A 15,038-nucleotide genomic window follows, 5' to 3' on the forward strand; every position below is an offset into this window, starting at 1 on the left:
CTTAATCTTATGTCATTTTGCATCCAAAGTAATAAAGGCCTACAGAATGTGATAATGAAAGTGTGTGTTATCATCCCCTTCTGAATGGAAGCCCCTGCTAGCCCTCTTGAACACTGTATCAAAAGCTTTTCAAACCTGTGCCATTAATGTCCAAAACACACACAGAAGGATCACATTCGAAACCTGGGGGAAGTAGCTCAGTGGTGGAGAGAACGATTCGTGGGCTCAGTCACTGGCATCTCTTCTTCTTACTTTGTACTGAAAGTGAAAACGCCAACATTTCCCTCAGGATACCTTATAAAACTGATGTGTGTGTAAGCTAACTGCTCATTAAACCACAGCGTCTCTTCTTCTAACGGTGCACATGTAAAAGACAGTCACACACTGTGTGCACGTGACTGAACTGATGGCAGAAAGTTTTTCGATCGAAGTCCGTTGAAGTAAAATTCACTCTGACTGTGGAAATAAATGATATGCTAATCATATTTTTAACTTAACCATGTATGTGTTCCATCACGGCCGTGTTTTCTGAGCTCTGCTTGTCAAAAAATCTTCAGGCAGCAGCAAACACCACAGCTTTTGGATTTCGGAGTCACTTTAATCTGATCCGCTCGTTTAGAGAAATCTGGGTGTTTTTCTCAGACCCAAAACCGGCAAACAGGCGTACTTCATCCAAATTTATTTTGTGTTCCTTCAACACAAAACATTAGCAACATGAACATGTGATCTTCTCAAAGGGACCAGTCAAAGAAATTATTTTTCCTATTACCTGTTGTGCTATTTATCAGTCTAACTCGTTTTGTGGCGAGTTACAGAGTTTGAGCTATCAGCTGTAGAGATGTCTGCCTGGAACGAGATGGCACTCACTCAGATGGCCAACAGCATCGTTTCTTTCCAGAAAACACGACCTGGTTACTTGAGATCTCCACAGAGCTGAAGGTGAGCAGTTTCATGTTGGAAGTATTTCATTTGCGTACGTGAAAGTGTGCAGTTCATCTCAGCTCCTCTGGATGATGTCTGGAAAATTTCATGTTCTGTGAGTGAAAGGGACTTTAAGGTAAGTAAGGTATTAATGAGAAATCAATACAACAATCTGCATGAAGGCTTTCTATGTCTCTAAAAAACTAAGCTTAGGTAGCAAATGAGTTGGGCTCTGATTCAAAAGAGCTGTTGGAGCCAACACGGGTCATAAATCAGCTGTTTCACCTGACCGAAATAATAATGAGATTTTATTTTTCCAAGAGTTTGTTTTGGTTTTTTCTTCCTTTTCTCTTGCTGGCCAGGAGATATTTTAAATGAGATTTTTAATCCAGCCAACCAGCTCTCAGAGAGACGAGTCTTCCTCTGCCTCCTCTCTCTCCACACACACCCCTCGTCTCCTCCCATTGGCTGCCTATGAGATTCTAAACCCGCTTCAGCAGCGGTTGGATGCTGCTTTCAGCCAATGAGGAAAGAGCAACTGTTGCATTCATTTAGCCCTCCTGCAGGGCTCCTGCTGCTGCAGCCTCTCAGTCAGAGTTTTGATCTGAGACGGTGTACAGCGTCACGGTAACGTGGACACAGTGTGACCTAAACACTACTTCATCATGTACACCACCTCTTAGGAAGCACGAGTGCTTTTTCTATTACTATTTACAAATACTATCAGAAACATCCTCATGCTTTTAAATAAATATATTTTCCACTGGAGGCTATAAAAGTCTATCAGACCCGTGGATCGGCAAACTGGGTGCTATGAGATCTTATTGCACAAGATGATTTTATTTGTCCTCTGTGGTGTCGCCACTTATTCCCACAGTCCCACAGCAGGCTATTTAAATAGTATCCTAATGACAAAAATATTCTGTTATTACTATGGCAAGCCCGAATATAAAGAGAGAGGACAAAGTGAAAGGAAAGCCAGAGTTACTCTAGTTTCCAACGCCCTCCATCGGCAGCGACATCTCTCGCTCTGTCACACACACACACACACACACACACACTCTCTCACTCACTCTCTCTCTCTCTCTCTCTCTCTCTCTCTCTCTCTCTCTCGCTGCTGCCGCGCGGCGCACGTTCAGCTTCTCTCTTCACTCCGCTTCCGAGGCTCTTGGAGGGAGGACGGATAAACGCTGCTGACGGTACCGGATTTGGTATCTAAAAGGAAGGAGGGATGCTTCGGTGATCTCCCTCTTTTCTCTCCCGACACTCACCTCCTCACCACCACCGCTCCTCATCACTTCAATTTCGGAACATTATCGAGTCGCAGAACAGCTCTCCCTGTCATTTTTTTACCATCTGTGTTTTGTTTTTATATTCATCTTTAAACACGCTTGGTTGGTTTGGTGTTTGCCTCTGCGCTCCAGCGGATAAAAAACAAAAGAGAACATTTTGGGTTTGAGGAGACTTGGCTCTGCTTTCTGTATTTTTTTACCTCCTCTTCTCCAAGCGCACAAACAGCAGAAACTGGGTGTTCATTCAGTGGATGTGTTGGACATCTGATCAAAGAAGCAATACTATTTGAGAGAAGTGAATCGCTGGCTGCTGGCTTGTATGCGCTGGGGAAATTTCCTTGGAGAGACGGGCTGCGCACGGAGTCTCTCACTTCCAAGGTAAGGACCCCTTGACTTAAAGGACTGGGATTTTGCCGTCGTTGCCTCAACACAGTCCCAGTGTTCTCTTCTCTTCTACCACAGTCTGTCTCTCTCTCTCGCTGTCTCTCTCCCTTCGCTGTCCGCGCGTCTCCCTCTGCAGAGGCTTTAATGAGCGTAAAGCAGGCGACAAGTGAAATGTTTCTGTTCCCGGGATGCTGGGTGAGACTCTGGTTGGACTGTGGATGAATCCAACACACATACATGTTAAAAGGGTCACTGTGAGAGGATGTCGGACTTCGTTATGCTTGAGCAAAAGGGGGAAAGGCTGAGAAAAGCCCAGAGAGTAATTTCGCATTAGCGTTGGTAACAGAATCTGAAGTCTTGGGTGTATTTGTTGTGCTGCTGGTCGGAACAGTGTGGACTTTCTTCGCTCCTTGGGGCCACTGGATGACGGTTGGATCTGTGCGGTTTTCACATAACACAGACTGTATTTTTTTCCACATTTCCAGCGCAGTGTGTGTCCGTGTGTGTCTGCATAATTTCGGTCGTTTGGTGTGTGCGTGCACGTCTGCGAGCGTGCATGTGTGTGTGCGCGTCCAACACAGTGTGTGTCCACGCACAGTGTAATCTCGGCGAAGGCTCTCCTTCGCTGTTTCGGTGCCTCCCGGCGCCTCCGCGTAACGGCGACGCACAACTTTTCTATGGATCGCCGTCAACACAGGCTTGGTGCGTTTGTCTTTGACGTCCAATCCCGTCATCTACCAAAGCAAAGAATTCACTCAACTCTACTTTTGGAGTGACATCTATAGCCTATTCGTTTTTATTTGGCTTATAGGCCTTTGTCTCCTTGAAAGCATCTTGTCCATAAAGTGCATTTTTACAGTTTCAGTGATGAACCGCAAACCGCCCCCCCCCCCCTTTCCTTTCTGAGTCTTACGTCGTTTTCTCATTTCCACATATGGCTGCTCTTCACAGGATTAATTATCGCTTTGTAGAATTAAGATCTTGAAATGAGAATCCCCAAAGACTCCGTGCGGTTTAGTATGCAGACCATTTTAATACTTCAACAGAGCTGCGTCCTTGCCCTTTCCGTGTGCGCCAGAGCCGGTGAAACTGCATAAAAATTGCATACGGATCACTTGCCCGTAGGCTCACTCAGACTCATTCTGCACTCAATTAGGTCCGTGCGTTTGGCTTATCGCCCCTGTAGGGCCACATTAGATCATTTTTTTAATTGTTGCACAGAATTCTGAAAACGTGTCCTTGCTGGTTGAGTCTCTGAGTGCGCCGGTCTGATATGAATAATTATGGATGAATGGAGTGCTGAGCTGCCGCTGACTCGCTTTCAACGCAGAGTAAAGTGAGTTATCGGTGTATAATTTGGGCAGCTGCAATTCCGCTGCGTTTTCGACGGGGGAGCAGAGAGGGAGAGGCGTTGACTGTGGGGCTGTACAGTCTTTGGTATTCATGGCACAGCTCAAGATTGCTGCTCTCAAGCAAGCAATAATCTCCCTCCCTCCTTCCCTCTCCCCCTCTCCCTCCTTCTGTCTCCCACACTGTTGCGCTATGAGATGTCTCCCTTCTCTCCCCCACCCCACCTCCTCTACCTCGCGTTCTTTGCGTTTCATCTTCCACCTTTTTTTTTCGCCCACTCCCTCTTCCTCTCCTCAGTCTCTCCATCCCTCCTCGCTCTCCCTGACTCGCTCTGTACTCTTCAGTCTTGTGGGAGCCATTGAGAAAATCATTTGCTGTTGTTGTGTTTTATTCGACAGGGGGTTACCAGCCAGGCTTGGCTGGTTTGCGGTGCTGTTTCTTGCAGTGCCTTGAAAAGAAGTCTGCAGTCAACAATATGGACAAATACACACTTGGAGAGATTCTTGAGAGGCACTAGTTCCAGTTTGTTAAATAGGAAAAAGTACAACATGGTCACAGGCGAAGAGCTTTGTTGTCTATGCCCTATAGTTTCCAGTATTGCAACAGTGTTGTTGTGGTTTCCTCAGCATTTCCTTATGATGTGGTTACTTTTCAGACAGGCTTCACTGTGTATTTTTGCCCCCCTGCAATTTGCTAATTAGCCTACAGGGCAGTCAGCATCACAGAGAAGAAAAGCAGAATTCCCCCTTTTTTCCTTCTTTTTTGGTTCTGTGAGTTTACATTGTGGTTCAGTGGTCACTTAAAAGACACATCACATAAAAAGAATGTCTCTCTCTGTCTTCTCACTGTGGCGCCCCAAAAAAGGTTTTTTTCCCCCCCTGTAAAAAGCGGTACAGCGTTGGTGGATTTCTGCATGTGTGTATTTCCCTAATTCTGCAAACAACAGTATTCCAGTCACATAGTGATTCGGTTTGGCTAGAGAAGAGGATCAAGACGCGAGAAAGAGGAGCCAGAAAGGAAATGAGGAGAAGAGAGACAACAGGACAGGAAAAAAAATAGCAGGACTCCTATCAGAACAGGAGGAGGAGGCGGGGGAGGAGAGGAGGCCAGTGTGACTTCTATCAGCGGTGCATTTCATCTCAGTCTTTTATGAGAACCACTGCTGTCTGAGCTGAAATGAGACCCACAGCCAGAAACCTGCTTGTCTTCACTCAGCTATCTTAAGATAACTCCCTTTTCACTTCCCAACAAAAGTGTGGTTTCATGTCTGGGAAAGTGATTGTATACCTTAAAAGCAGAACAGAAACATAGAATCCCCTTGTAGCAGTACATCTTTGTGCTATTTAGGGTGAGTGGTTTACAGAAACCTGGCTTGGATGACAGATGAAAGCAGGGTGGGTGAGGTATCAGATTTTTCACTGATGCTCGGCCAAGAAATTGCACAGAAACTGACACAGAAATGTCGTCAGATTTGTTGGATTCGTCAGCGCCGTTCCGGGACCTGGCAGTGGAAACGTTCTACTTCATGGCTGCATTCCTTCTAGTTTGCAGAGATATTAATAAACCTGTGAACATGTGCATTCTTCAAGCATTGTTTGAAAAGACAACTTGGGCCAATCAGTGCTGCTGCAATCAACTTAAATGTACACTCTAATTGAGGTTACAGAGCAGTTTCGCCTGCTTTTCCTCTTCGGACGTTTCTCTCCGTTTCATTTTTTAGAAAAGGAGATTTGATTGACTTTCCAGACAGCAAACAGCATATGCAGATGAGGGTGCAGATGACACGATTTTTACTTTCAAGTCTTGGAGAGTTGTGTTGATTTTTTCCACATTATCAAAATGCGCAGGACTGAAGTCTGAAAGAAAGAAGAAGAAAAACTCGCCTACTCAAATGAGCTTAAAGGCAACTGACTCCAAATGCCACTGACATCACTCACCAGGGAAGCAGCAAGACAGAGGGATTAATTTATAACACTGTAATCGTTATATTTATATTTAATTAGGTGCCAGCTGCTGATTCTCACAAGCCGTAGCATTGTAAACTAGCGTCTTTGAAACTGTGAAAGATGGGGGGAAAAAAAGGAGACGCCGAGAGAGAGAGAGATATGGAGAAGCTGGAGTCCAGGAGACGGATTTCAGAAGGAAGGCGGAAAGAGAAGTGCGGAGGGAGGGATGAAGGAGAGAGGCAGCAGACCTTTAGCTGGGTGACGACAGAGGGAGCTGTTGGGCTTCGCTGCAGCCAAGGCCGCTCTGCTCTCTTCTCTTTTTTTTCTTCGTTCTGCTCTTTCTTTCTAATTCTTTCCAAATCTCTATGTGTGTGCTCTTCTCTCTCTCTCTCTCTCCCTCCGTGAGCCAGCCAGTCACAGAGATGAGAGGTAGTTAGGCTCCCCAGGGATGCAGGATTCAATCTGCACACCCCAAACACACACACACACACACACACACACAAAAGTGGAGTCTGTCTGGATAAGCATGTCCATCGTGACTGGCTTCTGTTACCTTCAGATTCACATTACCTCTTGGAGAGAGAGAGAGAGAGAGAGAGCGAGAGCGAGAGCGAAGGGGGAGCGACAGTAAAGAAGGGGGAGAACTGAGTTGGTTCCTTCCTTGTGCCTCTGCACTGCTTTGTTTTGCTTTCCTCTCCAGTCTGTGGCTCCACGGTCAAACTTTCTCTTCTCCTTATTTTTTCTCTTTAAATCTGTCTCATTCCCTTGCTTTTCCGCACTCCACTGCTGTCCTTTCGCTCTTCATCTTCGTTTCCGCGTCCTCTTCTCCGCCTCGTCTATTCAAGAGAAACATAATGGGAAGCCAGGTAGATGTTACACTGATGTAAAATTTCCTGTGGAAGCGCGATGGGATTATAACTCTAATCTCTGGCCTCAACCAGATTAAATGACGGAGTCAGTAATTAGTGTTTTTGACCTCTAAGCGCTTTACTTGACCTCAAGAGAAACAAAAATAAAAAAAGACAGTGGCTGATTTGTCTGCATTTAATGAGGGCGAGGTGGGCGGCGGCGGCGGCGGCAGCGGCGGGGGGGTGATTTCCTGAGTATCGTGCTCGTGGAGAGAACTGAGACAGCGCAGGTGGTTTACTGTTGTTGACACAGTTTCCTCACAGTATAACATCTCGGTTTAGTTGCCTGGGCCTTTAAGCAATGTGTGTGTGTATGTTTCTCTTTCTCGCACTCATGTGGTTTCACTTAGTCCTCCACTGCTAGAGGTTCTACTGGCATGAAAGTGACAGCACGGGATCTGGAGAGGCTAATACCAGATCCCGTGTACCCACAGAGTACAACACAGGACAACATAGGTTTAAATATAGTCAGCCCAACATTTTTGCATGAAAATTTGACTTTGTGATGCAAATTTTGTCATTGACTGACATTTTATGTCATTCTTTCCTCCATTAACTTTGTGAAAATATCCTACGTTTGATTCTATATTCTTAAAACTTTCAAAAGCTCAACTGAACCCTTCATTTGAAGCGAGTGTTCAAGTATGTTGTCTGATGGGAGTCATCTTACACAGCTTCAAAGCGAATCAATGTCTATCTGTGGTTTTAGGTTTGTTTTTTTTTAGGACGCTTCCTTGCCTTTAACCAAATGCATGCTGGGATTTAATCCAATCCCTGTAACCCTGAGAAGGACAAAAAATGAATACATTATATATCAAATTAAAGCCAGTAAGCTAGAAAATGCTTTTCATTCTTGGGCCCCAAAAAGCTCTTGTTATTTAAGCAGCACATTAGTAAACTGATTAGTAAACTTAGTAAACTGCATGGATGCACAAGAGGGGAAAACGGTGCAACAATTAATACCAGAAAACAACAGGAACACCACTTAAAACAATTAAAAAAAAAGACCACATGGCAGCACAGAAACACTCCAGCATCAATTAAATGTCAACTTGATTTGCTTTTGATCGCCTCTCGTTCTGGGAACGTAATACCAGAAGCTGCATCCGAAATGCTTTTAATATGAAAGCTTTGTGCAGGTTCTCCAGCAGGAGAGGCTGCTCTTCAGCTCAGCGTGACCTTTTCTCCCATACGTGAGGCACAGGAGAACAGACTGTGTGGATTTACTGCCAGACGACGAGGCTCTGCTGTAATTGTGATAACGGAGGAACCGGGATCAATGTTAATTCAGGATTAATGGCCGATTTCATCGATTTCACTATTGATGATCAGAATGCAGTGTTGACAGCGATATTGATCAGACTAGAATGAGAATTGATTACCCTAGATAGAGAGCGATACTGATCAGTGCACCGTATGCTTGTGTGTGTGTGTGTATACCTGCGCCTACCCTTATGTGAATGCGAATGGCGTATGTGAAAGCAAAAGTCATGTGCATGTGTGTATGCGTGTGCGTGTGTGTGTGCGTGTGCATGCGCATTAGAGACAGAGCATATCTGTGTAATCCAGAGTAATTTGTTTTCTGTGACAATCGTTAGGTGCAGTCAGGTGGTTTGTGGTCTCATGACACCAGTCACATGTTAGAAAGAAAAGCAAGGTTGTTGTTTTTTACGGTCAATTTTAACTGTTTTTTCTTTGGTCGACGGTATTCAGCTGGGAGAAGCATACTGAAAAACAGTAAAGGAGAGAGTAAGAAAAGGGATTCGGATGAAGAGAACAAGGTTTCTTCTGTGTTCTTTGGTACGAAACTGCTCCAGATTGTGGTCAGTGATTTTTTTGGGGGGTTGCTTTAATCCCAATTAATAACTCACAGCTGAATGGCTTCTGATTTGGCAGATTTTGTGTGAGTTACACTAAGAGTCAGTGAAGAAGAAAGGAAGAAGAGAGTTTCAGCGTGCCGGTCAAGGAGAGATTTAATGAGTCGTTTGCTTCTCATTATTCAGAATAATAATTAACAGAGTGTGTGTGTGTGTGTGTGTGCCACCAGTGAAGCAGTCAGTCATAGCTGTCTCAGCTCTCCGTCTTTCTCCTCTCATCCGCTTCCCCATTTTCTGCAACAAAAGACTACTTCCACTATTGATTAATCTCTTGGATATTTTTTCAGTCCTTTCAATCATTCCGTTTATAAAATGCATGGAAAAAGCAAAAAAGAGAGAAAGAGAAACAAGGGTTCAATTTGGTCTTTGGTGTTTTCTGTTTGACTTAAATGATTGATTATCAGTTCTTTTTTCCTTATTTTTTTTTTGGTCATCTTCTCTCTCTCTCTCCGTCACTGTCATCCTTCAGTCCCTCCCTGTATCCCCTCTTGTATGTGAATCTCCCACTCACACTGAGGTTTGAGTGTGTGCTTGGAGCCCGGTGTGTTGTTTATTACCATAATTAACATGGTTATGTTAATTGTAGCCAGTTAATTTTGCTGATGGAACACATTTGTAAAGGTGAACTCGTCGCACAGACGGCTTCAGCCTCAGGGTACAGTGTGTGTAAAAGTGCGTATGTGTGTGTTCGTGTGTGTGTGTTTATGTTTGCATCGTGTCTATATGTGCATGAGTTCATACAGAGCGAGTGTGTGTGAGTTCTGTCCATGTTAGCAGCTGACCTTCTGGCTCCAAATAGGTATCACCTCGAAACAGGATTTACACACAGTGATGCTGAAACCAGAGGCTGAATGATGTGTCATAAGGTCGAAAGTGAGAGAGCCAAACATGCACGCAGGCACGCACGCACAGCCCGAGTGGTCAGCCAAAACAACAAAGACTGCATAGAGCTTATCTGATTATGAGCAGGGTTAGACAGAGGACTCTGCGTCGTGGGGGTGGATGAAGAGACAAGTAGATAAACAGACTGATAGATAGTTTAACTTAAAAACGGCACCGGTCTGAAAAAACCATGTAACTGTGGCCTCTGTATGCCCAGAAACATTTGTCACGGGTCCCTCCCTGCACATTTTCCTTTGTTTAGCCACAGTTTAGTCTAACAAGAAATTGAGAAATTAAACTGAATGACACAGAGGACAGAAATAGCTGCATGAACATCACTAACATGTAGCTTGGAGGCAGAATGCATGACAAATTGTCATGATGTGTGGTGTCCAATGTCATGGTGAGAGGAGGGGCTCTGGTGCCTATTTATAAAAACTTTCTCACTGGAAATAAATGGCCCAGTCTCCATGTTTAACGTCTCTGCCATTTCTCTCTCTCCTAACTAGATTGTTTATGACGTTATCTTTAGCATCTTTAGCCTTTGATATTTGTCATCCCTACCAAGGAGACCAAAGAGTTATGGCTCCAATGTTTCAACTGATTTAATGATTTAAAATCAATTGGTAGGTTGCATTGTTTTGAGACATGTCACAAAATAGAGTCAATGCGACCAATTTTTCCAAGACAAAGAATGGTCGTAGGTCCTTTGTTGGATGGAGCTCTCGTGTGCCTGAGAGGAGACGAAGCTCATTTATTTGCTTGTACTGCAGCATGATAAGGCGTTCGCTCAGATCCAAACCACAAGGAGTCAAAAATGTGTGCATCGTCAGAAATGTGATCTATCTTACAGTGCATATCAGCATCGCTTGGATAAATACGAGAAGAGGCTTCTCCGTCACACATATTTTAATGTTTCAAAGTGTGTGTGTGCATTTCTCACATTAACCAGTCAGCATGCTGCCAAGGCCTGCTCTTGTTGTCAAAGTAACGCTTTGATCACACTGGGACTTATCTAGTAGTTCTCATCCTCTCCTGTCTCCTCTCCTTCTTCTTCCCTCCTCTCCTCTTTCCTCCAGCCCCTGTCCTCTCTTCTTATCCCTCATCCACCATCGACTATTTTCTCCGCCTGTCCTCTCCAGGAGGCCTCACCCCTTTGTCTCCCCCCCTGTGCAGCACATGAACAGAACACACTTACTCACCAGAAAATGACTCCAAAAATAAACCTGACCACAGCCAATGTTTAGTTAAGTTTATCCATAAATAAACACCAGCTCTCTGTATAGTCGCTCACTATAAAGTCTGCTAAATTAAGCATCAGACAGGAATGTTATAAGATGTTTGTTAATGGGCCACTCTCACACAAAAACTGCTTAGGAGTCCTTGTCGATTTAGCTCTGCAGATATGAAGTTGTGCTCCAAAACATAATGGTGCCTCTGTCGTCTCTGTCGTGTACCTTCACACACTCTGCTGCAACAGAAGAGGCCTTGAGATTAAATGGCTCCCATCGAAGTCATGAACTAAACACACAAACAGAAGTGCACACATTACAGACTGCAGTGTGATGACGGCTCATGCACTGACAGCAGCACACTCTGACACACACACATAAAGCCTGTTTTCTTTTCTACAAGACAGAGCATCACTGCAAAGTTGGCCTCTTTACCATAATAACCTCATCCACTTTGCTTCCCTCTGTCTCTGTCTGGCCATGTGCGATTCTTTATCCTTTTGCTGTCCTTTTGGTCTCCCTGTCATCACTTTTGCTAACTCCCACACTCACACTTTCTGCATCTTCCTTCCTTTGGTCTGTCCCCTTCCTCCTCCCCCATGTCTCTCTCTGGCCATGCTTCATCAACCGTGACACTTACAATGGTGTAATATGATTGAATGTGACTGCTGCTTTTTCGTTGGACAGTATTAATTTCGTTTTTTTTCCATGCGAACGACTTGAATCCAGTATATTTCTTTTCTCCAATCTATGACTTAATCCCTGACAGTGACTCAGACTTACAGAGCAGCACTTAAAGCAAACTCTCTCACTATTTCTTCTTTTCTATTTTGTCATCTATCCTGCAAGTTTTGTTTGTTTTTTGCGCTGATATGTCTGTCTTTGTTCTCTCTTCTCTGTCTTTTATCTGTGTGTTCTTCATACTCTCCATTTCTCACTCCATGTCTGTCTTCATCTCAGATACAGTTGCAGCTGTGACTGCACTGACCTTTTCAATGAAAGGAGAAGCAGTGAAGGACTCATACTGTAGCCTACTCTTGAACTGCCTAATTGTTATTTTGCTACAGAAGGCCATAGTTATATAGAGAGAGAGCGAGAGAGGTGGCGGGATTGACATGACACAGATCCAATCCCTGACCTTAACACTGCCATTAATCCATGTTTGATATCTAAGAATAATAATCTGCCCATTTAACCTTTAAGAGTGTGTGAGTGAGTGTTATGTTGGTTTCTCTTAACTTTCTCTTGAAGATGTTGCTCCAGTCATTTTCTGTGTTAGCAGGTTTTCATATGAGTGAAGGTCACAGGTAGTTTTAACTGATACAAACAAAGCCAAGCCCGTTATATTCCATTAGATAGTACAGTATATGGATATGTTTTAAGCAGACTATGAAATGGCAGCGGTTGTCACTGTGATTCATTTGGAATGTGTACAGATAATCCACTTGGAGTTATTTTTAATCCGCTGAAGTTGCCCTGAGCCATTTTCATACATTGTATGTGTTTTCAATGTTTATGTGGAGTGACATCAAATTTGTCACGGCCGTGCTTATTTTTATTGTGATGTTATGAAAGCAAGTGCCATCAACACTGTTTATATTCCACTGGCAAGGTTGAACGAACGAGGTCACTGTGTTCTTGTATGAGTGTGCACTCCAATGTGCATGTGTGTGTTTTCACGTAGAAGAACTAAAGCTGACCGTGCAAAGTCAACATGTAGTCTGCATGTGCACATGCCCGTGCACCTGAGCAACAAATAAAGGTCGCATCACGCAGTCCGTCTGCACGTGTCTGTCTCATGGAAAGGTGAGACATGCGTGGTCACTGTGGGCTCTGTGTATGTGGAAGATTAAGCAAATATAATGCCTTGCTTTCCTACCTTTATGAGAACCAGGTGTGTCCACAAACAGAGAAAGGCCTGGGATTTCCTCCACAGAGCAGACAATGTTTTAGTTTTTAATTAACCTTTTCTGAAAGATGAAGTTGAGTTTAGGTTTGGTGGTAAAAGACAAAGCTTGGATTAGGAGTTTGTGGATTGTGGATTTAGCCCTTACATGCACACTGCAAAAACAGTACAAAGGTGTGTGTGTGTGTGTGTGTGTGTGTGTGTGTGTGTGTGTGTGTGTGTGTGTGTGTGTAGGGGGAGGCAAGCAGTGCTAAATACACTGCCCCTTGTCTAGACAGCTGTTTTGACCTTTATATGCGAGAAAATAGTCCTGATGTTTTATTCACAGAGCATGCTGATATTTTATTCAACAAGGCGATGGACCAATGGACAAATCTTTAAGAGTAGTTTCGAACAATAAGTGCTACATGTCACCATGTCCCACTCTCAAGGTGAGAAGGACATATCAAAGAAAATATCTTGCTGTGACATTCAGAAACAAGAAAAACTTTATATTTATCCTTCAGATAAAGTATGTCATCGTTTCCTGAAACAGCTTCCACTGCAGGTGCAAAGAGGTTTTTATAAATACGTTTCTTCATCTGATGTCTCACTGCTAACTTTTGGCAATGATGCAATTTGGTCAATCAAATCTGAAAAGAGGGGGCAAAAGCTTACACAAATGCATCCGACCTTTGTCACATGAACTACATTTGCAGCTTTGTCGAGTTGTGTGATTCAGATGGGGGTCTTTGGTTCGGGAGGAGGTTTGAGAGCCAACAGTGCAGCCTTACTGAGGTATGTGACAGCAGCTCAGGGCAACAAAGGGCTCACTGTGTCAACCTGGAGAAAGAAGGGAGGGGAAACTGGCATCAACAGCCATTTGGGGCTGGAAAAGGGGGGTTATTATCAAGTATCCAGCGCATTTGTGCATTGGTTTGGAGTAGATTGGAGGGAGGGCTGATGAGAATGGAGCAGAGAGGATCATTTTGCAGGGGAGGATGTTTTGGCACAATGACCCTTATGTCCTCCAGTCTGTCACTGAGTGGAGTGTTTGTCGGTGGTTTGCGGGTGAGGGGTGGGAGAGGGCGATTCAGAGGGGTAATTAGGGTCATTACACATGCATGGTAGGTGTAATGGTCCGCATCATTGCTGATCAATTTCTCCCTCTTACCGCCATGCCCACCCTCTGCTCCCATCAACTTGTCAAATCTCATTCACCTTGCTTAATCCAAAATCATTTATTTAGAAAAGAGTCATGGATACTTTCCTGGATTCATCTCAGTGAGCTACATTGGTTAAGTTAGTACATTTGCTTTAAATTGCTCATATTTTCAAGTCAAACCCCACAAGCACAAATGTAATGCGCAGATCAATACCATGCTGAACTGACGTCTTTCAAACATTTATTTCGTGAAGTGTTGTATTTGGTTTATTAGTGACAGGCTCAAAGGTCAAATCAATCGAGAATCTAATCACACAGTAAAAGATATTTTAGCTTCTTGCTTTAATGTACAGCCATAAAAACAAGGTCTATTTCTTTGTCATTTTTATTTCCTAATTTCATATTCAGCTCTACACTAAAATGTCTGACATTAAACAACTGACATAGGAGAAGAACTCGCTATAAAATATGAATGTTATTAGCTACCTTGAGGCCTTTGCTTTCAGTGAAATGAGGCACTTGATGATGCACTGACTGCTTTGAAATCAAACCATTATCATTACCATCGCACTTGATCATTCTGAATATAAACTGATTCAAAGCTATCAAATCACTAACGACTTCTAGGCGATCAGATCACGACCTGCCTTTGAGTCTGAACTGTCGGCCACTGGGGTCTCCATGGGCTAATGTCAATGTAAATGTTGTGAGTCAGCTTCTGGATAAATGGGATGGGGGAGAGGGTGGTCTTTAAAGGCTTAGTGGCATCCACTAAGACCCTGTGTTCTGCCCCTTGCCTCCTCAATAGAGCAAAGCTAATCTGGGTCTCGTTACGACTGCTTCTTTCGTCTCTTGGGTGACTGTCTCCCTCCCTCCTTCTCTCTTTTCCACCTCAACCACCGCGACTCACTGTCTCGCTCAAGGACACTCGGACTGGACGCCTGGTTGTTGACACGCATATATTGTGGTGAAAGAAGAGCTGACCTTTGAGCCAAAGACTCGTCTGTCAAACCACTTGATGAAAACCTGCTCCCAGTGTACAGAGGACTCCATCAAGCTCTGCCTGTCCCACTCTGACGTATGCCTGTCTCTCTGTGCACCCTTCGCCTCACCATCACCTGTGACAGGTGGCTGCCATGTCTCAATTCTGTACTGCTTACTCTATACTTGACAGGATAGATGCAAAATTATTGTTG

General features: G+C 44.0%; 1 protein-coding gene across 1 annotated transcript in view; it reads left to right on the top strand.

The window, feature by feature from the left end:
- Positions 1-2,047: 2,047 nt before the first annotated feature.
- Positions 2,048-15,038, top strand: part of cdh11 (cadherin 11, type 2, OB-cadherin (osteoblast)) — an 81,676-nt gene continuing 68,685 nt past the window's right edge. The window contains exon 1 of the mRNA XM_046401307.1: positions 2,048-2,591. The gene's annotated coding sequence lies outside the window, so the exon portion shown is untranslated. The remainder of the gene's footprint in view (positions 2,592-15,038) is intronic.

This window comes from Scatophagus argus, chromosome 10 (genome assembly GCF_020382885.2).
Source record: "Scatophagus argus isolate fScaArg1 chromosome 10, fScaArg1.pri, whole genome shotgun sequence".
Lineage (NCBI taxonomy): Eukaryota > Metazoa > Chordata > Actinopteri > Scatophagidae > Scatophagus > Scatophagus argus.